This window comes from Sus scrofa, chromosome 5 (assembly GCF_054392235.1).
Source record: "Sus scrofa isolate SSC_HxYL_T2T_F1_AM1 chromosome 5, Sscrofa_HxYL_maternal_Yorkshire_Landrace_v2.0, whole genome shotgun sequence".
In the NCBI taxonomy this organism is placed as follows: domain Eukaryota; kingdom Metazoa; phylum Chordata; class Mammalia; order Artiodactyla; family Suidae; genus Sus; species Sus scrofa.
Genome location: NC_139387.1, coordinates 87,202,453 through 87,228,040, shown reverse-complemented (window position 1 = coordinate 87,228,040; position 25,588 = coordinate 87,202,453). Strand labels below are relative to the sequence as shown.

The following is a 25,588-nucleotide window of genomic DNA, read 5'->3' as shown; positions in this document are numbered from 1 at the left end:
TCTGAGGGTAGATGCTAGAACTCGGGACATGAAAACATACAAAGATTAAGTAACTCATTTGAGATTGTACTTGGTAAGTGACAGAATCAGGATTCGAACCCAGACATTCTGGCCCCAGAGCCCAAGCCTGCACTTACCCACTTCCCTAGGGATGAGGGTCCACTTGTGACCTGCCCAAGGTCATCAAACTCTAAGGGATCAGTTTTAGTTCTCATTATTTCAGATTGATCTGGAAAGCTTGGGGTTTTTTTGTTTTTTGTTTTTTGTCTTTTTAGGGCCGCATCCATGGCAAACCTGCGGCATATGGAGGTTCCCAGGCTAGGAGTTGAATCAGAGCTACAGCTGCCAGCCTACGCCACAGCCATAGCAATGCCAGATCCGAGCTGAGACTGCGACCTACACCACAGCTCACGGCAAGGCTGGATCCTTAACCCATTGAGCGAGGCCAGGGATCGAACCTGCATCCTCATGGTTCCTAGTCAGATTGGTTTCCGCTGAGCCATGATGGGAACTCCGAAAGCCTGGGTTGTGCTTCTGCACATGTTGACAAAAGGAATTGAAATGCTGCCCCAGAGAGGGGTGTGTGCAGCAGCTGGAAGTTTCTTTTTCCAGGGTGGAGAAAAGTTCCATCACCAATTTGGTCCAACCACTTCTCTCCTGGCTAAGAACAGAACAAAGCCAAAGAAAAAGTCCAGAGAGAAGTGGCAATAGGACCAGCTGTGTTCCCTTTGGGTAGCTGGCACTTGGTTGGGGAGTGAGCACAAACTTGCCATGACAAATCCAGCCCTAGGCTGCGCCTTCACTAACACAGCACCAGTTAGGCTTCGATTTCCCAACCAGACAGATGCCTTTCTTTGCAGATCAGGATTTCTGAAGCTGACATGTGTCATCGAGACACCAGAGCCTCCAAGTATTTTTTTCTATTTAAAAAACTACTGCTAATAAAGGACTCAAGTCTTTTGGCCACTCCAGCCAATACGAATGCTTTTTTCTCTTGCTGCGTCTAAAGGAGGATGGTTTGTGGTAAGGATGCCAGCGGAATTGTCTGTGATGAGGGAGTAAATGGAGCAGTCCAAATCATAAGATCTTCCCAAGCAGCAGGTACAGTAAAGGAATGCAGCCCCAGAAAAGGGGCTGTGTAGTTACAGGCAGATGGGCCAAGAAGATGAGCTGCTTGCCAAGTGAATTGGAGTCCAAGTCTTCAGGTTTTCAAGTAGGTAATTAGCACAGGAAGGAGCCAAATGCAGGCCTGCTGGCGCCTGGAACAGCACGATTTTCCATTCAGGTTGGATAAGTCTTAGAACAGAGATGGGTGCATCTCCGTTAACAAATGCTAGCACCTGATATTATGGCCAAGATGGGGGTGAGGGGGTCCAAGAAGAATGAGCAAACAGGATTTCTGAGTGACAAAACGTCTTGGGCCAAAAGAGGAATCTGTGCAGCCACGGCAGGTCATTAAGCAGTAGATTGCATGCCTTTGCTCCCATGTGCTAGCATCGCTGGTTCATGGTCGATCTGACACAGCAGAGGCTCTGGAATCAGAATGTTTGGGTTTATATTTCTGACTGCTCAAGCTGTGTGGCCTTGAGCATATTAGTTCATCTTGGGGGGTTTCAATTTTCCTATCTATAAAATGAGAATAGGGCTAGTAGCTACCTTGTGAATTTGCTTTGAGGATTAAATGATTTTCTTCCTGCATAAAAAGAAAAAACCTTTTACCCCTGCTTCCTGCTTTTGAACACAGTCTTGATGTCTGGAACCGTAGCAGCTCTCTTGTGCATGTGAGACGAGCATGAGGGGAAAGTTGATAATGCAAAGGATGGCTGGTAGGAGGGGTTGAACCACAGGGTCATTAATGACCCTGCTAGCTGCTAGACCGATGCCTCCCAGACTCTGGGCCCCCTCCGTGTAAGAATGAACCACTGATATTTGGGATTTCTATGCTTTGCAGCCAAATGTATCTTTTTTTTTTTTTTTTTTTTTTTTTTTTGCTTTTTGGGACCAAACCTACGCCACAGCCACAGCAACACAGAATATGAGCCACGCCTGCACCCTCCATCACAGCTCACGGCAACACTGGATCCTTCACCCACAGAGCGAGGCCAGGGCTCGAACCTGCATCCTCATGGGTACTAGTCGGATTCGTTTCCAGTGCGCCATAATGGAAACTCGCAAATGTATCTTAATTATACAAATTTATTGTGAGACTGTAAATTCATTGCAGATGGGGCAATGATATAATCACCTTTGAGTTCTCACAGGAGACGCTAACATAACGCCCTGCATACAGTAGGTACTCAGTGGTGTACGGGGAAGAGAGATGGTTGGGAAGAAGGGAAGGAGGCTGGTAGAAGTGATGTGCTGGGAAACTGTTAGCTCTCTGGGGGGAAGAGGTCCTGATTTGTAGCATCTGTCAGTTTCCACGGTGCAGATTTTCCCCTCACGGCTGACTTCGAGCTACCAATGCGATGGCACTGAACTCGGTGATAGGAGGAGACACACATGTTAGCACTTGTGACCTGCTGTGAACCAGCCCCACGCCACTACTGGAGGGACAGAGGGGCAAAGGGAGGGAGGAAGAACAGGTAGAGGAAAGGTTCTAATAACATTACTACTAGTAATAATGATAAAAATAACACCTGGACTTCCTGTTATGGCTCAGTGATAACAAACCTGATTAGTATCCGTGGGGACCTGGGTTCGATCCCTGGCTCTGCTCAGTGGGTTAAAGATCTGGTGTTGCCGTGAGCTGTAGTGTAGGTTGCAGACATGGCTTGCATCTGGCGTGGCTCTGGCTATGGCGTAGGCCAGCGGCTGCAGCTCCAACTGACCGCTAGCCTGAGAACCTCCATATGCTACGGGCGTGGCCCTAAAAGAACAACAACAACCCCCCCTCACACACACACACACAAAAACCACCCACAAAGGACCTGAAAGTGGTTGAGGGTCGACTCTGTGCCAGGTTTGCTCCGAGTCCTTCCCAGTCATCTCCTTCCTCCTCCTTGTCCTAAACTGGGTCCCATGGCCTTTTCTGGCTACAAGAGAGGAGAGAACAGAGGGCCGTGGACATGCTGTGAGTGGCCTAGACCATTCATGTGTCACTCCCTAGAGCCAAGCCCCTTGCCTCTCTGCACACAAGTGGGCATCTGTTGGTGATAAGAGCCAGCTCTCCAGCGGGCATCCAAGAGCAAGAGTGTCCCAAAGGGGACTGTTTTCTGAACAGGATGGGTTATTTTTCAAACCTCAAAACTGCCTTTTGGGTGACGTTAACCAGCCTTGTTATCATCAAAATTATGAAGTTTTCCCCTGCCTTCCTCCATCTCTGATTCCACTGCAGACATTATAAACTGACCTTGGCCTTCACAGTGGAACAGTTGGTTTCCTCAGCTGAACAGATACCAACCCCAGTGATACATGAGGTGGCAAGAAAGGAGATCAGTGCGGATGGGCACAACGCGATTGCAGGAAAGCATCCAGAAGAGAAAACAAATGCTTCTGATGGGCAGACTCACTGCATTCCATTTGGGCTGGGAGGTCCTGCGTGGGTTTGGGGTAGGGACCGGCTCTGGCCAGAGTGGAGTAGAGAGAATGAGTGATGACTGCAGAGTTTCTCCCGTGTGGGAGCCGCTTCTTCCTTTACCTGTTCTCAGGGCAGATTGTGACATCACAGTCTGGAGTTATCACCATCCTCTGACAGGTGAGAAATACATAATAAGGAAAATGTCAACCTTGGGGCTCTTGTTGGGGGGAAAAAGGCAAGAACTATGGGATATTTCTGTATTCAGGACTTTTGCAGATTTTATATCCAGGTGACAGCTTTTTTTAAAAAAAAAAATTACAAGTGATTTATCAGTTCCACCTCATTAGAGGCCCAGAGAGGGATGGCAGAGGCGGGGGAGGAGGAGATGCAAGGAAGTGAGTGATTTTGCTTAGAGGACTCTGCGTGATAGACAAGCTGGAGCTCTGCTGTGTATCCAGTGAACGTGAGAATGATGAAGGGCTGGAAGAGCAGAAGATGCTTTGAAGAGGGCTCCCTTCAGCTGAAAGAAATGTCAGGAAGAGCAAAGGTTCGGAGTTCCTGTTGTGGCTTGGTAGGTTAAGAACCTGACTAGTATCCATAAGGATGCAGGTTCAATCCCTGGCCTTGCTCAGTGGGTTAAAGATCTGGCATTGCCACGAGCTGTGGTATGGGTCACAGATGTGGCTCGGATCCTGTGTTGCTGTGGCTGTGGTATAGGCCGGCAGCTGTAGCTCTGATTCAATCCCTAGCCTGGGAACCTTCCATATGCTGCAGGTGTGGCCCTAAAAAGAAAAACAAACAAACAAAGGAAGAGCAGAGGTTCAGTGAGACCATGTCTCAGCAGACGCAGACGGTACACTGGGAGTCAGGGTTAATCTTGACCTGACCCCTTAATTCCAGGGGAACATTGGTTGGGGGTATCAGTCTTGGGGGGCTTTTTCCATATAGAACCTGCAGCCACACAGCAGAGGAGCAGTGGTAGTTCTGTATTATTTATGGTGCTTTTCCTGGGTTGGCTGGCATCTTCTCATGAGGTCTATCCTGTTGTGGCAGACCTGCTCTAAGTTATAGATCAGGATCTGAGGAATTGGCCAGCCGCCAACTGTTGTGATTTTTCTTTGAACAAAATGGAAAATACCTCGTACTTTTACCCAGCTGTGAGCATTGCCTCATTCTTCTAAAGCAGGGCCCGGCAAACGTCTTAAAGGACCAGGTAGTAAACATCATCTCAGGCTTTGGGGGCCATATGGCGTCTGTCACAGCTGCTCAACTGTGCAGTTAAGGAGTGAAAGCATCCGCAGGTGATAAGCAAATGAATGGGCGTGTCTGTCTTCCAATGAGGCTACCTATTTATGAAAACAGGCAGCAGGAAGGGTTTGGTCTATGTGCTGTTTGCTGACCCCTGCTCTAAGGGGTCTTAGATGGAATGGAAGCCTCTCTCTTGCCAATATGGACAGTAATATATTGCAAATGTCCTTGCATTATTATGCTATAAAACTCTTACCACTTGAGCTCAGAGGAGGGAACAAAAAGGGGGGAGCAGACCCCTTCTTGTCCCATTAGTGGTGATGCGACTCACTGGGGAGTGAAGGAGGCAGAGAACATCTTCAGGCCACTTCAACCCTCTCCTGCTCTCATCTGGTTGCTGAGCCACTGGGACTTCCAGTGAGATGGTGGGAATATGCTTGCTATTGGCTGCCTGGCCACCGTTTAACTTTCTGCCCAGGACTTTGCTAACATCTTCCTTCTCTTATTTCCTTCATCTTCTAAGAGGCTGGATAAAGAAGAAAATAGGTGAGTGGTGATGATTCCCATTTGGTAGCTTATTTCTCAGCAATTTGCAGGTGCTGGTCTTATTTCAAAGGCGACCTACTCTACTGTCTTGAAGTGTGGGTTGGGATTCATCTGCTTTTCCTTCCAGATGGGGGATGGTCCTATGGAGAGAGGAAAGCAGTTTCCAGTTTTATAAATGTGATTTCCCTGATAGGCTTTTGACAGGAGAAATTAACACACAGTGGCATGCTACACAAATCTGTTTCCATGTGAAGACACAGAGGAGGTCCCCTGGGGTCAGACTGAGGCCTCAGAGACCCACACACATCAGTGTAAAAATCTTCAAATGCCCACAGCCCTATTCCAAGGGGTGAGGTCCAGGGAAGTTGTAAAGCTTTTATCTTATGTCCACTTGCTTTTATGACCGTGTATTGGTTATAGATTGTTAGGAGCAGTTCAGCTTCAAGCGTTGAAAACCCTGATCCCTCTTGCTAGAATCATCCAGTTTCAATCACTTTGAGGTGTTGCAAGAAGAAATGCCATATCCTCACCCCCTCTTTCTGGCTTGCACTCTGCCATCATAACTTAGCCGGGTGCCCTCTCTGTGAAAAGGCTGGATTTACATATTTTGCTAATTAGAGCTGTCAGATTCCTCGAGGGGATTGAACAGTGGGGAGGCTTAAAGAATGTGAAGAGTATTTTTAACCCAGTCGTGTGGGTTTGATAGCCATTTGCCGACTAGTAATGGAATCTGGAGCTTCACGTGAGGCTGTGGGGAAGCAATGGGAGGTGGAGGGAGAATGAGGCTGTGGAAGACTCGGGTGTGGGTAGCCTTGGGGGATTTGATCCATAAGTGTGCTGATGGTCTTCGTCCATACTCTGCTGACAGTTGTCAGTTGATCTGCTTCATAGGGTGTGAAATTGATACCCTCCCTGCTGTCTGGGATGGAGAGGCAGTCTGGGTGCCATGGGAGGTGCAGGTGGAGTTGGAACTTGAGCTGCAGGTGTTCACTCATTTGTTCATTCTTTCATTCATTCATTCAACAGTCATTTTTAAGTGCCTTAGATAAAGAATTTCTCAAACGTTCACGTGCATGCAAATCACCGGGCATCTCGTTAAAACGCATATCTTGATTCGGTGGGTCTGGGGTAGGGCTGAAATTCCACATCTCTAACAACCTCCTGGTTGATGCTGGCGCAGGGACCACACCTGAGTCGCAAGGCCAAAGCTCTGTGTCATTTTGGTGACATGTGACAAGATGAAAACAACACTCTTGAGGTCTCGCTTTCCCATCTGCCTAAATGCTCCTTCCCCGGGTCTCCACTTAGCTATCTTCTTCCTCTCATTCAAGTCTCAGCAGTTAGGGTCACTACCTTGGGGAGACTTGTTTCCCCTGATGGCCCAAATCTAAATTAGCTTCCCATTTCAGATCTACCTTTTAAATTTCTCTGATGTTAGCTTGTTTCATATGTCTTTTCCGACTCTCTCTGTGAGAGAATAAGCTCCAGGAGAGCTGAGACCTTGACCTTGCCTGTCTCGTTCACTCCTATCTCCTCTCCCATATCCAGCTGTGCTAGCACAATGCCTGGCACACAGTAGATTCTTAGTAAAATTTGTGGCATGAAAGATCAGAATTCCTATCCTCAAAGATCCCACTTGCTGGATGGAGAGACGGAAAAGTGAGTACCTTGTTGTATCTCTGGTGTTAAGAAAGACAGTAGGGGAGTTCCTGTCATGGCGCAGTGGTTAACGAATCCGACTAGGAACCATGAGGTTGCGGGTTTGATCCCTGCCCTTGCTCAGTGGGTTAACGATCCGGCGTTGCTGTGAGCTGTGGTGTAGGTTGCAGACGCGGCTCGGATCCCGCGTTGCTGTGGCTCTGGCCGGTGGCTACAGCTCCGATTCAACCCCTAGCCTGGGAACCTCCATATGCCGTGGGAGCAGCCCAAGAAATAGCAACAATAACAACAACAACAACAACAACAAAGATAAAAGACAAAATAAATAAATAAATAAAAAATAAAATAAAAAAGAAAGCAACATGTCTTTACCTTAAAAAAAAAAAAAGAAAGACAGTAGGGAAAGAGTTATTGTTATAGACCTGTGTGTCTTAAAAATCTCTCTGGGTCTCAGTGTTCTCCTCAGTAAAATTAGGTTAAGTAATAGTACCTCTGTCATACATTGGTTGTAAGGATTAAATGACATAATAGATGTAAAGCACTAAAGCCACGTACCTGGGGTAGGTCTGTGATGATAACAATGGTGAGGATGGCAGTGATAGTGGAGATGGTGGTTGTGGAGGGAGTGCCTGACTTTTCAGGGAAGCAAAATATTCTTTGAGCTCTCTTTCAAAAGGCAGGTGTATTTCTTAGGGCAGTGTATTAGTTACCAATGCTGTGTAACAAATTGTCACAAGTTTAGCAGCTTACAACAACACAAATTTATTACATCATAGCTTTTGTGGATCAGGAGTACGGGCAAGGCTTAGATGGAGCTTCTGTGAGTGATTCTCACGGGTCACAGTGAAGATGTCAGCCAGGGCTGAGGTCTCATCAAAAGGCACGCCTGGGGAAGGATCTACTTCAGGCTCCCATGGTTGCAGGCAGGATTTGGTTCCTTGTAGACTGTTGGATTTAGGGCCTCAGTTCCTACTCTCTGTTGGTTGGAGGCCTCCTTCAGTTCTTGTCAGTGGGTGTCCCCATCAGGCAGCTCACAGCATGGCAACTTGTTCCATCAAAGCCATCAAGAGAGAGTGATGGCAGATCAGAAGTTGTTATTTTATGTGACATAATCACAGAGGTGCCATCTCCTCACCTTGGCTGTATTCCATTAATTAGAAGGAAGTTGCTAGGCTAGCCCCTGCTCAAGGGGGAAGGGAAATTAGACAAGGCTGCGACTCTCAGGATTTGGGGATTGTTGAAGGTCATCTTAGAGTCACAGACAGCAAGAAGGACCAAGGGTGGGAGAGGAAGGACAAGCTAGGTGGCGGGAATGTCATGTGCAAAGGTACAGAGGCACAGGGACCGATGTTCTATGGAGGAAGTGCCTGTCTTGGTGGGTGTGGCTGACCAGTGGTTGGTGGAGTGATTGGAGATGAGAAGGGACCAGAAGCAAGGATATGTGAGCTCTGGTGCTGGCATCACTGCCCCTGGCAATGACTGAGGATGTGTCCTTTGCTCTAGGCTTTTATTTCCTCTGCTGAATAAAATTAGACCAGGCACTTTCTCCTGGGTGCCAGGGATCCTGGGGTTCCACCAAGGAACTCCAGGAGCTGCTGGGAGGATGGAAGTGTAGAGAGGTGAGCATCCCCTTCCCACCAGAGCAGCTCACCTTCAACCTCTGTTCCGGCATGGCTTTTCTGCCCCAGGTTTTCGTTTAGCCGAGACTTCTATGACACTGCCTGTACTTGTTGCTCTCGGAGGGCCTTCCTATGTCAGGGTTCATATGGGCTTGAGCCAGGACCAGAAGTGTGCATTCTGAGCCAGTCAATTACACTGGCATTGTTTTCCCATCCAGAATTACGAAAAAGGGGGACCTGAAGCTGCACTGGGCTGGTGGAGGTGGGGTACCAAGTTGTTAGAAAACCAGTTTTTAAGCTTGTGATGAGAACTATTTCATTCACCGGCCCCCTCACTCAGCCATCCGTTCCTTTGTTCATCCAGCGCTATTTAACATCGCCATGGGGGTCTTCTCTGGTCCACCCCCGACCCCCAACGTATTTCGTTAATGCCAAGCGCATGGCATAGGAAGCTCCAGTTCCAGCCACAGCAGGCAGGAGGTGATACCCAAGCTTCTCCTCACCTTGGGGCTTGCTCTGTTCCTTTGATCTTGCAACATCAGGGTCATGGTCCCTCCCCATGCCATGGGAAGGAGTATCTGTGGGCAGAGTGGGCAGCGAAGATGAGGAGGGTAAAGAGAATTGGATCCCTGGCAGCAGGAAATGTATTTGTGTGATAGGGTTTTCACTTTCCAGTGGGTTAAATTTCACGAATCTAGAAGAACCCAGAAGTCTCGTTGGTTTTCTAGACTCGCGGCGCATATCTTTGCCTTTTCCTCTTTCGCTTTCACTTCCTGTCATCCTCTGCATATTTTTAGCATTTATAAGAGATGCTGCTTCTTTGTAGGACTCGGAGTCAGGGCTGGTCCTGAGCTAGGAACGGACCGCTACTAACCAGCTATGGGACCTCAGAGCAGCCACCCGGCCACCCTAGGCTCAGGTGCCGAGGAGGGGGTTGGGCTGCATGATTTTGAAGCCCCTCCTGGCCACACCTGGAAGGCAGGGTTTGGTCTGATTCCTGTGTCCGGAAGCATTAAAATGCATTGTCTTCCCTGGAGCCAACTCTCGCTCCATTAAACAGCTTGTCCCCGAGGCAGATGGAGCTGGCAAGGGCCTGGCCTTAAAAGCAACAGGTTGAGTGCTGGCAGGCTCACAAAGGGAGTCTCTGCAGAGGTCCAGTCTCCCTGCTGCTCTCCAGGCAGGGGCTCCAAGGCCCTTGCACAGCTTGCAGCCCTGAGAGGAGCCCTGCCCTCGGGAGGAAGGGGTTACTGAGCCCAGGGGGCAGGGAGTGCTCCCAGAGGCAGACCCTAAAACACTTGACGGAGGTGGAAGATGAACCTGGGGTGAGCTCTGGAAGGACAAGAAAGACCTCTTATGAACAGAAGATGGAGCAATGTCAGCTGATGCTATATTTATGCAAATTACTTATAATATTATCACCAGTCCTGGTTGACACGCTGCCCCATCTCACAGATGGGAAACTGAGGCTCGGGGAGCTCAAGGGACCTGTCCCAGGTGACTCGGATGGACGGAGTAGAAGCCAGCTTTGGCTCCAACCTCCCCCCCGCCCCGCAACGCCCCTTTTCCACTGCTCCCCCCTCCAGCTGACAGATTATAAGGGGGACAGAGGAGGAGGCTCCGCATGGTTCTGGCGTTCAGGTCGGTTTGTTTCCTAGGGCTCTTGACTTGGGGGAGGCTGTGGGGGGCGTTTCAGGGGTGTGGACAGCCAGGACTGAGGCCCCAAACCAAGGCGAGTGCTTTGATGTGTCCAGAGAGCAATTCCCAGCACCGGCCGCCCCGTCCTCTGCTCACAGGGCTGTGCAATTACTGGTGCTCAGCAATATATCATCTTCACTTTCACCCAGAGCCTCCCTCTGATTTTGGCCATTGTCAGCCGCCTCCATAAATAAAGGGACAAAGGGCCGGTGGCCCAGCTGGTGGGCCTGCCAGAGGGGCTTCCCAGGCCCCTGAAGCCTCCGCATCTGTCTGCGACTTGAGACAGACGAGACTTCTGGAACCTGAGCCCTCGGTGCCTTCCCCTGCAAATCAGGGCTGTCCTGCTTGTCCCCCCTCTTCCCGACTCCCCTTCCCACGTGCATAAGATGAATCCGTCGTGCCATTCACCATCCCTCCCTTCAGGCAGAAACTCTTCATCTCAGGTGCCCAGCCACCGGGAGCGCTCTACCAGAGGCTTTTCAGAGATGGTTTGAACTTGTCGTCCCAGGCGGGGGTGGGGCAGGGGGTGGAAGGGTGACGAAATGGGTGATGGGGTCCCAGAGCTATGAACTTCGAGTTTTAAAAAAAAAGTAAGTTTTGAGAATGTCTTGAATAGCCTGGTGACGGTATTGCCTAACCGACAGTGGCTAAGAGAGTAGATTTTCAAAGGTCTCAGCACAAGGAAAAAATATTTGTCATCCTGGTGATGAATGCTACCTATTAACTAGACTTATGGCAGTGATCATTTTGCAGTATGTGAAAATATCAAATCCTCCTGTTGTATACCTGAAACTAATGGGAAACGTCAATTACATCTCAATTTTAAAAAGGGAAAACATTTGAAAAATAGTTTTCAGCTTCTGTGTGGATGGCTGTTGCTAAGCAGAATACTCAGAGCCACCACAGAGAAGAGGCTCGGTTGGCGTTCCCTCTGTGGCACAAAGGGATCAGCGGCATCTTGGGAGCCCTGGGACACAGGTTCGATCCCCGGCCCGGCCCAGTGGGTTAAAGATCCCGTGTTGCGGCAGCTGCAGCTTAGGTTGCGACTGTGGCTCAGATCTGATCCCTGGCCCAGGAGCTCCTTAGGCCTCGGGGCGACCAAAAAAGAAAAAAAAAAAAGAAGTGGTTGTGTCAGATTCTTTATGTGGGTCCGCGTGGAACCCTTGTTTCCTGTAAGTGGGTGAGGATAGGCCTCTGAGGGCAGAGCTTGGGTCACACAAGTTTGGGTCTCCCTCTGGGCGTCAGAGGCTTGGGGTTCCTTAGCATCGTGCATTGGGGTGGGGGTGGTTGGTGACGCCGTGAAGACTTTTCTGCCAGCGGATTCTGTTCAGTGTAGACCACATAGGAGACTCCCAGGAAAACCCCGGGGTCATCCTCCACATCAAGAGACTGTCTGGAAAGGAGGCCGACCTTGACCTTGAAGCCCCTGTGCGATCTGGTCCAGGCCTACCTCTCCCGCTCTCCTCCAGCCATGCCATTCCCCGCACGGGCCAAGCTCATCCGCATCTCTCGGGAGCCTTCATCCTTGGTGCTCCCTCTGCCACAAACACTCTTCCCTTAGAATCTCCCCTGGCTCCCCCCCCACCACATCATGAAGTGCCCCAAAGTCACCCCATCAGAGAGGCCTTCTCAGCCACCACCGCCCAAAAAGCTTTCCCGCCCTCTGTTCCCTGACCTTGCTTTGGTGGTGTTCGGCCTCACCCCACTCACGCTACTGACCACCCCCCTGTGAATTTTCGGGCAGTCTCTCCCCCCCGCCCCCGGAGTGGACTCCGTGAGAGCAGACTTTGTCTCTGGTTCACTGCTCCATCTCGCGTGCCTAGAAGGGAGCCTGGCATGTCACGGGTGCTCCGTGTTGGCAAAGAGGGGATATATTTACTATCTGCCAACATCGACTCTCTACGTCGTGATGCCCTGGGTATCTGCTTATCGCCATTGCTTTGTGTACGGATGCGTCAGTCGTCAATGCTGTCTGTTTGCAGCTTGTTTCAGCTGCAGCCACCTAGAACTTGACTTTTCTTGGTGATTGGTTGGCAACAAATAAACCCACCCGTCTTAGGCTCCGTGTGGCCTGATGAAAATGGGGTTCTGGTGCTGGGCTTGGTGGAAGTGCTGTGGGGGGTTGTGCTTGGTGGTTTTTCGTGCGTGGGAAGGGGGCTGTGTTGGGTTGCAGGCTGAGAGGGACACCGCGTGGGCTCTGCTAGGTGCGGGAACGTGGCGGGGCTGGCTAACGTTTGCCACAGAGCGATCTGTGTCTTCCCAGTCAGCTCCTGGTTCCCACTGTGCCAGGGGGCCTGGAGGCTCGGCCCTGCTAAGGTGGAGGTGGGATCTGTTCCTGGAGCAGTTATTGGAGATTGTGCTACATGAAGACACTGAGGAGGCATCCAGGCCAAGGCAGACTCAGAGGAAGGGGTCTCTGCCTTCCAAAGCTCTGTCCAGCAGGACGCAGTCTCCCTCCAGCCCGCGCTCCTCCCTGCAGCTCCCGCAGTCAGCCTGCCCCAGGGCGGGCTGGGGCCTGGCTGCCCCTGGAGGGCCTCTTCCGTGTGTCTTCCTGGTTCAGCATCGCCGGGTTCCTCTTTGCAGACTGGTCCTTCTGGGGTGTGAAGTCTAGCATCTGGATGCTTGGGCTCAGATCCCTGTGGCTCCTGATCTGGTGCTGCGCCCAGAGCCACATGGGAAAAACACATATTTTGAAGGAATGGATGAACAGCCTGTGGCCTTGGGGGAGTCACTGAATCTCTCAGTGTCTGAGTTTCTCATCTCTAAGGCAGGGAAAGCAGAGGATTAAATGAGATAGTGCTTCTGGAGTCTGCATCACTGTGCCCAGTGTGTAACAGGTGTGCAGAAAACATAACTGCTATTTTTAAGACGTTGTTCCAGTGGCCCCTGACTGCTCAAGGTGTTCAGAGCCTAGTTCCCTCTCCACATTCAGCTCCCATCAAATCATTTTCTCCCCAAGCCTGTGCAAGACGGGGATCAATGATCATTTGCTAATGAATTATGGTCCCCCCATGAGGCATGTATTTCCCTTGGACCTCCAGGGGCCCTCTGATGGTGGGACCTGAAGCTTCCTGGATGCAACCCCTGATGAAAGTCAGAACCAGCTGCAGATGTCTCTGAACCGCCATCACGAAACCTACTCTAGAGGCCGCATTGAACAGTCCCCGCCCTTTTTAAGGACAGTGAATTGCTTCCTGTATGGGCCTGTAGCTCAGAATGCCCCCCCGGGCAGTAAGACATGTGGCCACCGGTATTCCAGAGCGGGGGAGGGGAGCTGTGCACGCACAAGGATGCCAGGGCCCAGGGGAGGCACTTGTGGGCCTGACATCGTCTGCCTGGCGGTTAGAAGCCTGCCTTCCGCAGTTGGTGATTTTGTGTTCTCGGCAGCCCCTTGAGATTGGGCGAGGCCCCAGATCTTCTCTTAGTGATAAAGGAGCACAGCAGAGCATTCTTCCCCCAGCAGCTGTTGCATCTCCCTCGGCTGTGCAGGCTGGAGGGAAATGGAAACGGATGCTGAGACGTTGGGACAGAAACACCCAGACTATGTTTCCTGAGGTTCTCTGAGCCGTGGGATGCGCCACGTGGAAACTGCATTCTTCTTCCTTTGGGCATCCTCTTCTGACTTCACTTCCCAGGGCCTGTCCGCATTCCAGATCCGCCAGCCCTGCCCCATTGCAGCCCCCAGAGGTGTGTCTAGTTGGTGTTACTACAGCGTGGCAAGCTGAGGTGATGTGTGACCTTCACAGGAAGCTGATATTGTGACTCTGCGCCTCAGTATCCTTGCCGTGTGGCAATCTTGAATGTCCTGCACAGACAGATCTTGAGGCTTCAGGGTCCCTGTAATTACTTCTTTTCCACGCCTTCTCCTAAGCTCTACCTCAAACTTCGTAGAAGTCTGTCACTTCTGTAGAACTCTCCTTTCTCTTTTTCTTTCTTTGTCCATCTTCTTTTTTTTCTTTTGGCCTTTTTAGGGGTGCATCTCTGGCATATGGAGGTTCCCAGGCTGGGGGTCCAATAAGAGCTATAGCTGCTGGCCTACACCACAGCCACCGCAATGCCAGCTCCGAGCTGTGTCTGCGACCTACACCCCAGGTCACGGGAACGCCAGATCCCCAACCCACTTAGCAAGGCCAGGGATCAAACCCGAGTCCTCATGGATACTAGTCAAGTTCATTAACCACTGAGCCATGGCAGGAACTCCTCCCATTTTTAGTTGTATCGAGGGGGGGGGGGGTCTATCTTAAAGTGAAAGTTGCCCATAATGGAAATAATTTAGACTCTCACAGAAGTTATGATTGTGACTCTGCTATGCAGAAATGCTGGGAAGCCATCCCCCTGTCCCACCAGGTCCCAGTGTGAGGAGGGGGGGGCCTGTGTTCGCAGGGAGCTTGTGGGAATGGGTTTGGGAGGCATAGGCCCAACACAAATAGCATTTTTTCTTCTATTTGCAGCAAAGGGATTGCTTTGAACCCATGAGTGTGGCCTTTTACTCAATGCTCAGAGCATTTGAACTGATAGACCTTGAGGGATTCTAAAATAACCCTCTATTTGGCATTCATGTAATTATTCAGGATCTTAGGACTGTCAGGTGGGTCCTTTGAGATGATCCAGGTACCTGCAAACACACCTCCCATCTCTCCTTAGTGTGACCACAGCAGACATCACCAATGGATCCCAGCACCTTTCTCTACCCTGAACCTGAAAGGAGCCTTAGGATCCTTGCCCCACAGTGTCTAAGCCTGAGAGAAACCCTGTGTTTTTGCAGTCATAGAAACTGAGGCCCAGAGCACTATGTATCCAGCTCAAGGCAGGTCTTTTTTTTTTTTTTTTTTTTTTTTTTTTTTTTTTTTGGCTTTTTAGGCCCATACCCACAGCACATGGAGGTTCCCAGGCTAGGGGTTAAATCAGAGCTACAGCTGCCTGCCTACACCACAGCCACAGCAACACCAGATTGGAGCCTGTGACCTACACCACAGCTCATGGCAATGCTGGATCTGTAACCCACTGAGTGAGGCCAGGGATTGAACCCAAAACCTCATGGTTCCTGGTCAGATTCATTTCCACTGCGCCACAATGAGAACGCCTCAAGGCAGATCTTGTTAGGAGGGCTAAAACACACACACACACACACACACACACACACACATTCATACACACATAAAGTTAATGCATGTATAAAGTTTATATGCACGGTTTTCATAATGTGTGTGTATCTGTCTGTGTGTATAATGATGTAAAATTTCTCCTCCTGTTGCTTTAAAGCTGAGATTCTCCATCAGGACCAATTCGCCAGAGGCAAAACTTGCTGACGCCTCTAAAGAATAAAATGTCCTGTCACTTTGATAAAATATCATAGCCACTTAAGCCAGCCACATTAAAGCTGTAAGAATCTTTGGGAAATTGAGCCTCATGGGTCAGATGGACCACAATTGTGAAACAGGTAAAAGGCATTTGAGGCCGAGGATGATTGACAAGTTGGGACATTATACGATTGGCAGGGAATTGCAGTTACAAAATACCTTTGCGATTCCATCAGATGGGGCAGAAAATTCAGCCCTTTCTTAGAAGACAGAGAAAGGTTTGTCTTAAATGATGCGTTTCTCTTTGGATAGAAAGGTGTCTGCATGGGGCTTGTGTCACTGCCCTTCTTTCCGTGCCTCCTCTTCCATTTCCTTGTATCTTCTAGGATCCAGCTCCCTTCTCTGGGAAACCTTCCCTGTGCCGAGAGCCTGCAGCACCTCTGGTTAAGCTCCTGCTGAACTATACCTTAGGTTGTGTTGTTCTGTCTACAATCAGACATTCCCAGGCTCTACTTAGGCATGAGCTTTCTTGTGCATCTTCTGCCTCCCTCCTGGAGATGTGGAGTGGGGTTCCAGGCCCACGGGGAGCTGTGTGGAAGGCTTAGAGGCTAAGCTGATCCATGCATTTGTGACTTCTCAGGACAGGTCACCATGGCGAAGGACCAGTTGTTTGTCCCTTTCCACGCCAGGATTTAGAAGCTTGGGCTGGAGACCTCAAGCCTGAGGTCTCCTTGCCTTCCAGCCTCATGGATGCTTTGATGCTGACTGCGGGGAGGAGCCAGGCTCTCCTCACTCACTGTAGGTTGTTGCTGTTCTGCTGTCTTGGCAGCTCCATCTGCCCCACACAATAACCAAAGGTACTGTGCCAGTGGGCCCCTCCCACTGTACATGGGCCTTTCTGTCTGCCCCTCTCAGCTCTCAGCCTTGCTGCAGCGTGGGGACAGAGGGGACTGGAACAGTAAGCTGGGCCAATTTTAATTGAATTCTGCTTGCTGCACCATCACTGCCGATGCAAACATTAGCAACTCTGAGCAGAGCTAAGATGGGGTGAGAGTGGCTCGTGACTGGTTACCTAGTCGCTTCCCATGACTTTGAATGTCATTTTGACATTTTATGAATGTGACCCTGGGAGTTGCTGATGCTCCCCGCCCCCCACCCCCGAAATACAATGACCACAACAAACTGTCATGTTTTGCTATTATTTACTATGTGTTTGCACTCACTTAAGCCTGAAGGCAGTATTAGTTCCATTTTGCATAAACTAAATTTCAGAGAGGTTCAGTAATTTGGCCGAGATCACACAGCAAGTAAAAGGCAGAGCTGGGATTCAGTCCCAGGCAGTTTGTGTTCTTAGCCAGCATTCTATAGTGTCTTTCTATTCGTAAAATAAAAGTTGAAAACTGCTTTTAGAAATCTTTGAAATAAAAGCAGGTCATTAGCTTTTTAAGGCATGGTTGCCTTATTATGTAGCTACGTTTATTAAGTATTTACTTAATAAAGTAAGTACTTAAAAGTGTGCCAGGCTCTCTTTTAAATGCTCTTGTAATAGCTCATTAAGCCCCACGACAGTCATGATAATTATTACCATTATTTCCATTTTAGAGATAAGAAAACCAGGGCAGATGGAGATGAGTAACCAGTCCAAGGTCACAGGGCCGGGATGTGACAGAGCTGGGATTGGAACCCAATAGTCTGATTCCATATTCTACATATATAAGTAGAAGTACTAGTTCATGCAACAAAACAATACAAACCTCTGGGCTTGGTTATTCTAGGGGAAGAAATTCTAGGACTAAAGAATCCTTCTGGAATTATAATATTAGTTACTAGAGTTCAATTTATGAAACCTCTCATTTTTCAGAATGTTTTATATTCTGAATGAAAAAAAGTACACGACAAATATCGCCTGTCAAATTTACTTAAAGGAACGGTCATCAGGATTTGTGGACAGTTTACCTAAAAACTTTTCTCCTGGGAGTTCCCTGGTGGCCTAGTGGTTAAGGACTTGGCATTGTCACTGCTATGGTTGGGGTTTGCTCTCTGGCTTCCTCATGCCGCAGGCGCAGCCAAAATAACAACAGCAACCCCCATCCTCCCTGGCAGTATTCTTTTGTGAGCAGTTGCTTTAAAGTTAGAAGAGCTCACAGGATGTCTTACCTAATGGTCAGAGGACACCCTTTTAAGATCTTTCTAACAAGTGGCCCTGTAGCCGAGCACATCATGCACACCTGGGAGCACAGTAAATGCACTGGATTGACTGGATATTGAAGCTTTATGCTGGGGTTAAGAAGGTAATGAAACGGGGAGCTTCCAGGCTAGATGTTTAGGGACCACATTTTCGGGTGCCCCCAGGGTACCCAGGCTAGACCTTAGCCATCTATTCCCCTACTGGTGGGCCCCTGGGGGATAAGTGATGGGGTTGAAGGTGACGGTGGTACAGGCAGCATTGGGGTGTCCTCATTGACCACGATCCTGGGAGCCTTCGGCACCTGCTTTCCCTCTTGAGGACCAGCCCTCCATGGAGCCCTGCTGATTCTTCTGCCCCATAAGCTCATTTTACGGTTGGCAGAAGAGGACAAGCTTGTGAAAGGAACTCTCTTTGCAGTCAAAGCCCTTGGCTGTCCCAGCAGCTCTGCTCCACGTGCTGCCAGGTTGCTAAACTCGGAAACAGCCAACGGTCTGGTCGTATCAGACAGCCTGCAAAACCCACACGCCCCGTGTTTGATCTCCTCCGTGGCGCCAGAGGAGCATGAGATGAGCGTGTGAGCCAGGCTGTGGCGCAGCCCATAGGGCAGGATCTAAGTTAAATTCATTGCTCCCCTGCCCTCCCCCCACTCACCTGCTTTCCAGTCCGGGTGCCCCCCACCCCACCCCTTCCTCCTAAAGGGTTAAGTTGCACAAACACCTGGCTCAGGTGCTTGTTGCTCTCCTCCTTTTACTGTTTGTTCCTCTCCCCATCACTGCCTTCCCAGGACGTCCACCTGCACCACATGAAAAAAATACAGTAATAGTAACAATACTATGACAAGTAATATAATAAATTATTTACAATTTAATACAATGAATTAATAATAATACCAATAAATACAACACTAATAACGCTTCTGAAGTGCTCTTTGAGCAAGTTCCATTGGGTTGAGGGCTTTTCTTGCCTTAGTCTATTTAGTCCTCACTGGCACTCGTGAGCTTTTTTTTTTTTTTTTTTAATTTTTTTTTTTTTAATCTTTTTAGGGCTGCACCTGTGGCATAGGGAGGTCCCAGGCTAGGGGTTGAATTGGAGCTGTAGCCACTGGCTTCCATCACAATGCCTCAGATCCGGTCGCCTCTGCGAACTACACCCCAGACCATGGCAATGCCGGATCCTTAACCCACTGAGCGAGGCCAGGGATTGAACCCTCATCCTCATCGAGCCTAGTCAGATTTATTTCCACTGAGCCACAGCGGGAACTCCTAATTTTTTAAATTGTAGTTAATTTATACTGTTCTGCCAAAAATCTGTGAGCTCTTTTTAGTCCCACTTTAAAGATGTGTAAGCTGAGATCTAGCGAGTGAAATATGAAGAGCCCAAGGCCACACAGACGGGAGAACGGGGCCTGGCGTCGCTGATACAACAGTCCAAGGAGGCAGTCAGGCTGGACGTTATCCCTTTACAGAGCGTTGGGCCTGGAGTCCAGGGGTTCTGGACCTGGCAGATGGCCCTTGAGCTGCGAGAGAGGCGGCGAAACTGCACGCTGTGTGCTTCACCTGGACTTACTCAGGGGCTCAAAGCCAAGGGCCTCCTTGAAGTTGGGAAGGAGCCCTGGGCAGCCTTCAGTGGGGTGCAGGGCCTGGTGGCAGTACCTGTGGCCACAGCCCGTGGTAGAGTCTGCAGCCCACAGAAGGGCTGCATCTGGTCCAGCTACCCCCCTCTCAGCCCTTTAACACGCCTCGAGTCCCCCCGGAGCAGCAGGGATGCTTTTCAAAGGGCAGACTCCTGGGCTTCGAGAGAGGCCTATGGGATCAGGACTTGAACACGGGGCCCTGGAATCTGCACTGACCTCCTTCAGGTAGTCCTGGGGGGCGTTCAGGTTGGAAAAGTGCTCGTCTAGGCGTGGAGACGGAGCCTCCCAAGGTGGGGTGGACATGGCCAGGGATTGAGTCGAAGGCCCTCGGCGCGCTGCTTAAACAAATGCCGTGGTTACTTTGGCCAGGGGAGGCTATGATCATCAGCCCCAGACATTTTGGGGACGTGCTGGAAATAGCTCAGTGGCTGAGTGTTTCTCTTTTGCATCAGTGTGATTAGGTGTGTCTGGGGGCTGCAGTCTTTTTTTTTTCCTTTTTTTTGGTATCTTTAAAAAAAATTGTGGTAAAACATGCGTATCATAAAATTGACCATTTTAACTGGATTTTGGTGTCCAAGTCAAGGGCGTTCAGTACAGTTACATTGTTGGGCACACAGCCCAATCCACGGGGCTTCTTTTGGAACACTCTAGGAGGGAAGGGCTGTGTACACATAAGGAGTCTAATAATGACTTTCGGATGACAGGGGAGTGGTGGGGGTCATTGGGGCGCGAGGGTAAATACCTAGGCATTTGGTAGGTTTCTTGGCTTCTGACTTTCTTGTGAGCAACTTAACCTCCGTCTGAGATGCTGGTGGAGGAGACGCCGGTGAACTATGTTTAACGCTCCATTTCTATTTCTGGGCCAGGCAGGAGGATGAGTTCATTGTCTAGTCAATGCCAAGGGCTGGTCAATGCCAAGGGCAACCTCCCCCGCCTCGCCTAGTGCCCCAGCAGAATAGAGGATAGTTCTGGAAAGAATCCAAGTTTCCCTCCAGTGCGTGTGTGTTGGCAGGTAGCCGCCCACAGTCGTGACTGCGGCTAAGGTTTCACATGCTGGCGACTCAAGGCCCATCGAGCTGGGAGCCACACACATGGGCCTTTCTTGATTTAAGAGGAGGGTTTTTTTTGTTTGTTTTTTCTTTTTCCACTACGTGTCAACAAAAGATCTGCCGACAATCTTGTTAGACATTTCCTGCTGCTGACTTCATACGTGAGAGAACGCATGACCTGTTTACATCTTTGGGGGCCTTTGGGTTCATTTCTGTGGTCACCGCTCTGCAGGGGCCTGCAAAAGCCGGCCTGTTTGGTGGTGGAGCACGCGGCGGGTGGAATTTGGTGAGCCTCATAGACTGGAGGGGAGGGTATCGAATCAGCAAATAGACGGAGGGTTACAGAGGGAATTGCATGTTGCGGTTGGAAGGGATCTTACACAGAGTAACCCCTCTCATTGAAAGATGAGGGGAGTTCCCGTCATGGCGCAGTGGAAATGAATCCAACTAGGAACCATGAAGTTGTGGGTTCGACCCCTGGCCTCGCTCAGTGGGTTAAGGATCCGCCGTTGCCATGAGCTGTGGTGTGGGTCGCAGACGCGGCTCAGATCTGGCGTGGCTGTGGCTGTGGCGTAGGTCCGATTAGACCCGTGGCCTGGGAACTTCCATATGCCAAGGGTGCAGCCCTTAAAAAAGCAAAAAAAAAAAAAAAAAAAAAAAAAGATGCGGAAATTGAGACCCAAGAGAGGGGTCTCCCTCTGCTAGTTAGGGACCCAGCCCAGCACCAGCCGCCTGGTCTCAGCATCCTTCTTGTCTCACTGCATCTGACCTTTCTAGTCCTTGAACTCTGGCTCCCATTGACTAAATGGTTTGCAGGGTAATAAACCCGAAGAGAAGTTTTCCTGAACGGAGACATCGTCCCACGTTCATTTATACGTTTATATATTCGTGCCTTCTCCGTTGGCCTTTCCCTGTCTTTGGGTAGAATCCGTCTTGCTCCTGAGCAGACCTTTTTTTGGCGTGTTTCTTTCCTAAGAGCCTTATCGTCCTGCCTGCATTCTGGGAAGCCCCGCCTCTGTTCCAAGGAGAGCCCTGCTGTGTTGCTTCTCTCTCCAGGGTGGCACTGCAGCTGGTGGAAAATTGAATCCTCGACTTTCTGGCATGGCCTCTCTTGTCCCAGAATTCTGAAGTCCTGTCTGATGTTACTTAGTCACTATCCCTTTCAGTCTGGGAAATGCGTCCCATGTAAGAACTCCACGGAGCCCTCTGTGGGTTCTTGAGGAGCTGTGGAAAGCTGGCAGTAGAACTTGGAGATGAACCTCTGTGCGAGTGCCAGACCCCTCACATGCCCAAGTAGAACCTTCTAGGAAGGTTCTGGGCACTCGTCATGTCCAGTCATCACAGCTGCAACATCAGGTTAATGAACGGATGACGTATGAAATGTTTAAGGGGACTTCTTTTGTACGGCCCCCCTCCAAGTAGGAGATACACAAAGACATTGAGCCTCTTCTCTGACATGAGGAGGAGGCCATGAGTGGGCGCCCAGATCACTATTGAGGGGCCTTAGTCCACACTCCTGTTTCCTCGTTACTCTACACACATCAGAGATGCTTAGAACAACAAAGGGCGCTGTTGACCCTTGAAGCTCAGTGAAGCTCTGCATCTGTTACACTTCGCCCCCGAAGTCCCAGGACAGGGTGGATGCTCAATGAATATTTCTTTTCATGCACAGCCCTCCCCCCACCCCCCGCCGTGTCCCTGAACAAGTCGCCTAGGTCCCCGAGCCTCTGTTTCCTCATGGATGGAATGGAGATGCCGTGATGCATCTTGGGACCATGGGTGCCTCTCTGAACATTTCTGATCCGAGATGCCTCCTTTTTAAAATGAGAGGCAGTGAGGATGAGTGTGGAAGACCCGCTGGAAGAGGCAGACAGCTAAACAGGCCTTCATCATTAATCCCGTGTCAGGAACGGGCTGTTTGACTCTTCCATCTGCAGTGGTGCTTTGAGAGAGTAAGGGTATTCATTCCACCTGGGGAACTTCCCTTCCCCAGCGTGTGACGTGTCCCCTGGGCTGCATCCCTCAGCCTCTCAGCCCTGATTCTGCTGCCGTGCTCACGAGATCCAGGGTTGTTTGAGTAATACCTTTAGAGATAAAAGTGAAACGTTCAAGGGGCCTGCTGAGCTGTCCTGGCTGACAGACGCGAGGCTGCGGGCCCCCTGCTGCTTCTGGGTGGCTTGGATCACCGCACCCTCCACCAGCACCGATGACTGAGAAGCACACGGAATGGAATTTGTAACTGAAGGCCACGAACCACGGTCGCATCAGATCAACCCTACATCGGCAGTCCCTTTTATTTCTGATGGGCATTGGAAGAAAAAGGCCTGAACTTTGCACAAAACCGCTTGCTTTTTGCTTTCACAACCCTTCGGCTATTTCATTAGGGGGTCAAAGGCAGAAAGCACTTGTGACTTTTCTTCCCATACAGCACAGATTTGGGGGATAACATCTTTTGTGATTTCCGTTAACAAGAAGGAAGAGTCTCGACTTCAGCGAGCGTATAGAAGAAACTCAAAGCTAAAAATTGCTTTCTCAATTTGACTGAAGCTTCTACTGTTGAGCCACAATGAAGCCAAAAGCTTTGACCGCAGGCACGGCTAGTATAGTAAATTCAGGATGTTCAAACAAAAAGGTTTAATTACATCAGTTAGGTTCAACATTGGGCTGTTTCCACACATCAGGCGCCTCATTTCTGCTCATTGTGCAAAGCAAGTGTTGATGTTTCAGAAGAAAGTGAAAGGCCAGAGTGTCTTCCCTCTTCTTCTGTGGCCCTCCCACTTCTGCCTCTGTGAAGTCTCTCACCTTTGACCTCGGATACCCAGGAGCCTACTTCTCCCATCAGAACGTCTTCTGAGCAGATGCATCCAGCCTCCTCCCTCTGCCGGACGTGGGACCTGCTCCCAGCGATGCTGACCTTCTTAACCTTCTGCGGGAGGAATAACCTCAGACTTGGTTCCCTGGAGGTTCACCTGGAAGTCACCTCAATATGTTAATAGTTTTGAAACATGAGCATTAGATCTGTCTATGTATGTACCCGGCCATATATATTTCAAACGTAACTGTATCAACTGCTTAACAAAGTTTATGGGAGGAAAGCTGGATAACTGAGAAAATTCTACCCCTAACTATGTTTGGTGTGGTGGTTTTTCAGACTTTCAGCAAGCTGGTTCTTATTCGATTTGGCTAAACATTGGAGATGCTCTCGGGATTCCAGCCTCGGGAATTCTATTTCCCTCAAGATGTTAGGACTAATATTTTCAGCCATTTCGCTCTGTCCATCGGAAGTGAAGTCCAGGCAGTTATTTGGAGGAGGGTTGGGTCTTATAATAGAGAGTCCTTTTTTATTATTATTTTTAAACAGGCCGCACCTGTGGCATATAGAGGTTCCCAGGCTAGGGGTTGAATCGGAGCTGCCAGCCTACACCACGGCAACACTGGGCGTAGAACTGCATTTGAAGTTCCCGGCAATGCCTAACCCACTGAGCGAGCCCAGGGATCCAACCACCTCCTCAGGGACCCTGTGTTGGGTTCTTAACCTGCTGAGCCGCAATGGAAACTCCTAAAGGATCTTTCTTCCTTCTGCTAAAGACCCACTACTCTGTCTTACCCTGATACCCAGACGGTGTGAAGGCTTCCACTGCTGTTCAGGGCTTTGGGGCAGGGACCTTGGCGTTGTGATGCATGGCTTGGGCATGGCACCGTCTCAGGGGGCTGGTTATTCTGCAGCTGCCTGCTTGCACCTGAGTGAGCCTTTTCTTTGGGGTCACCCTTAGAGGGTGCAGGGCAACTTGATCCTGCGGCACTGTGTCATTTGGACTTGGGGATATGTGTCTTGGCTTGGAAAAGAAAGCAGTAGTCTTGCATCGGGGGGTGGGGGGAGGCGGGTAGGGGTGTGGAAGGGAGGGGAACATATTTCTTCCAGGGGTTTGCACTTTAAGATGGGCCATGGGGATGGGGACAGGGATGGAGGGGGCATACATTTGTGGAAGGAGTCAGGTATCATCCCATCATCCTCATCTCATCTCATCCGCTTTTATCGAATCCAAAACGGTTCTCATTGTAAGAGGCGCCTCGATTTCAGAGAAGTTAAAAAAACAAGAAAAATGACGTGAATACGTTAGACTCATGGCCGGCGGTGGCGCGTCCTTGCTGCTTTCATCTCACGTGAGCCTCTCAGTAACCCGAAGAGGCACGTTCTCTCATTCCGGTCTTGTCTGCAAGCACACTGGGACACAGCGGGACGAGGAACTTGCAGAAGACCACTCAGCGGGCTGGTGGAGGAGCTGGGATGGAAGCAGGACGTGTGTCACCTGTAGGACTAACATCTTGAGCCACTTTGCTCTATCCCCATGAAGTCCGTGGTGTTGGAACCCTCTGATGTCAACACATAGACCCAGTTGTGTCAGACAGATGTGTTGCCCCCACTCTGTTACTATTCCTAAGAGCCTTAAACCTCAATCCTTTTACTAAGGGTTTTCACATTATTCCTCTTGCAAAGGGCTGGACTCCGGGTTATAAATCCTGCTTTCAGTGTGTTTCGGGTCCCCTCTGTTTCCCCTCCTCTCCTACATCCGTTAGATCTTTATCGATAACACAAGAGATAATAAGCAGCTGTCATATTAGTCTAGAGAAACCATTACGGGCTGGGCGACTCTGCAAATACCTCCCTGCCTTTGTTTCTTCATCTGTAACGTGGGAATGGTAACACTTAGGTTTCAGGATGGTAACGAGGAAGGGAAGGTTAAATAACGTTTACGAATGTGCCTGGCATTCAGCACGGGGTCTAATAGGAGCTCAAAGTATCTTCTCCTTGTTTCCCCCTCCCCCCAGGGTCCCCCAGATCGTAGGTGGCCACAAGCCCTGAACCAGAACCCTTTCTAACACACCTGGCCGTGTCTCATATATATAGACAAGTAAGTGGCTCTCACATCCTCTTGTAGCTGGAACCATTTGCAAAACACTTTCTTACTGTTCTACAGCTTTTTCTAGAGCCTGCCTGGCTAACTTTGAAGGAATTTTAATATCTAAACCTAGCCTGGACGTGTACACTGCACCCCAAGAGGCCATACTTTCCTGCTTCTCCTGGCAATAAGGATCTGGTACACAGCTTCCTTCCTTTTTAGAGAAAGAT

General features: G+C 49.8%; 1 protein-coding gene and 1 long non-coding RNA gene across 4 annotated transcripts in view; both read left to right on the top strand.

The window, feature by feature from the left end:
- CHST11 (carbohydrate sulfotransferase 11) overlaps positions 1–25,588 on the top strand; it is a 278,993-nt gene that overhangs the window by 84,083 nt on the left and 169,322 nt on the right. The gene's annotated exons all lie outside the window — the stretch shown is intronic.
- On the top strand, positions 1,962–11,134 carry LOC146403520 (uncharacterized). The gene is made up of 2 exons (XR_014804196.1): positions 1,962–7,011; positions 7,371–11,134. It is a non-coding gene; the product is annotated as an uncharacterized LOC146403520 (long non-coding RNA).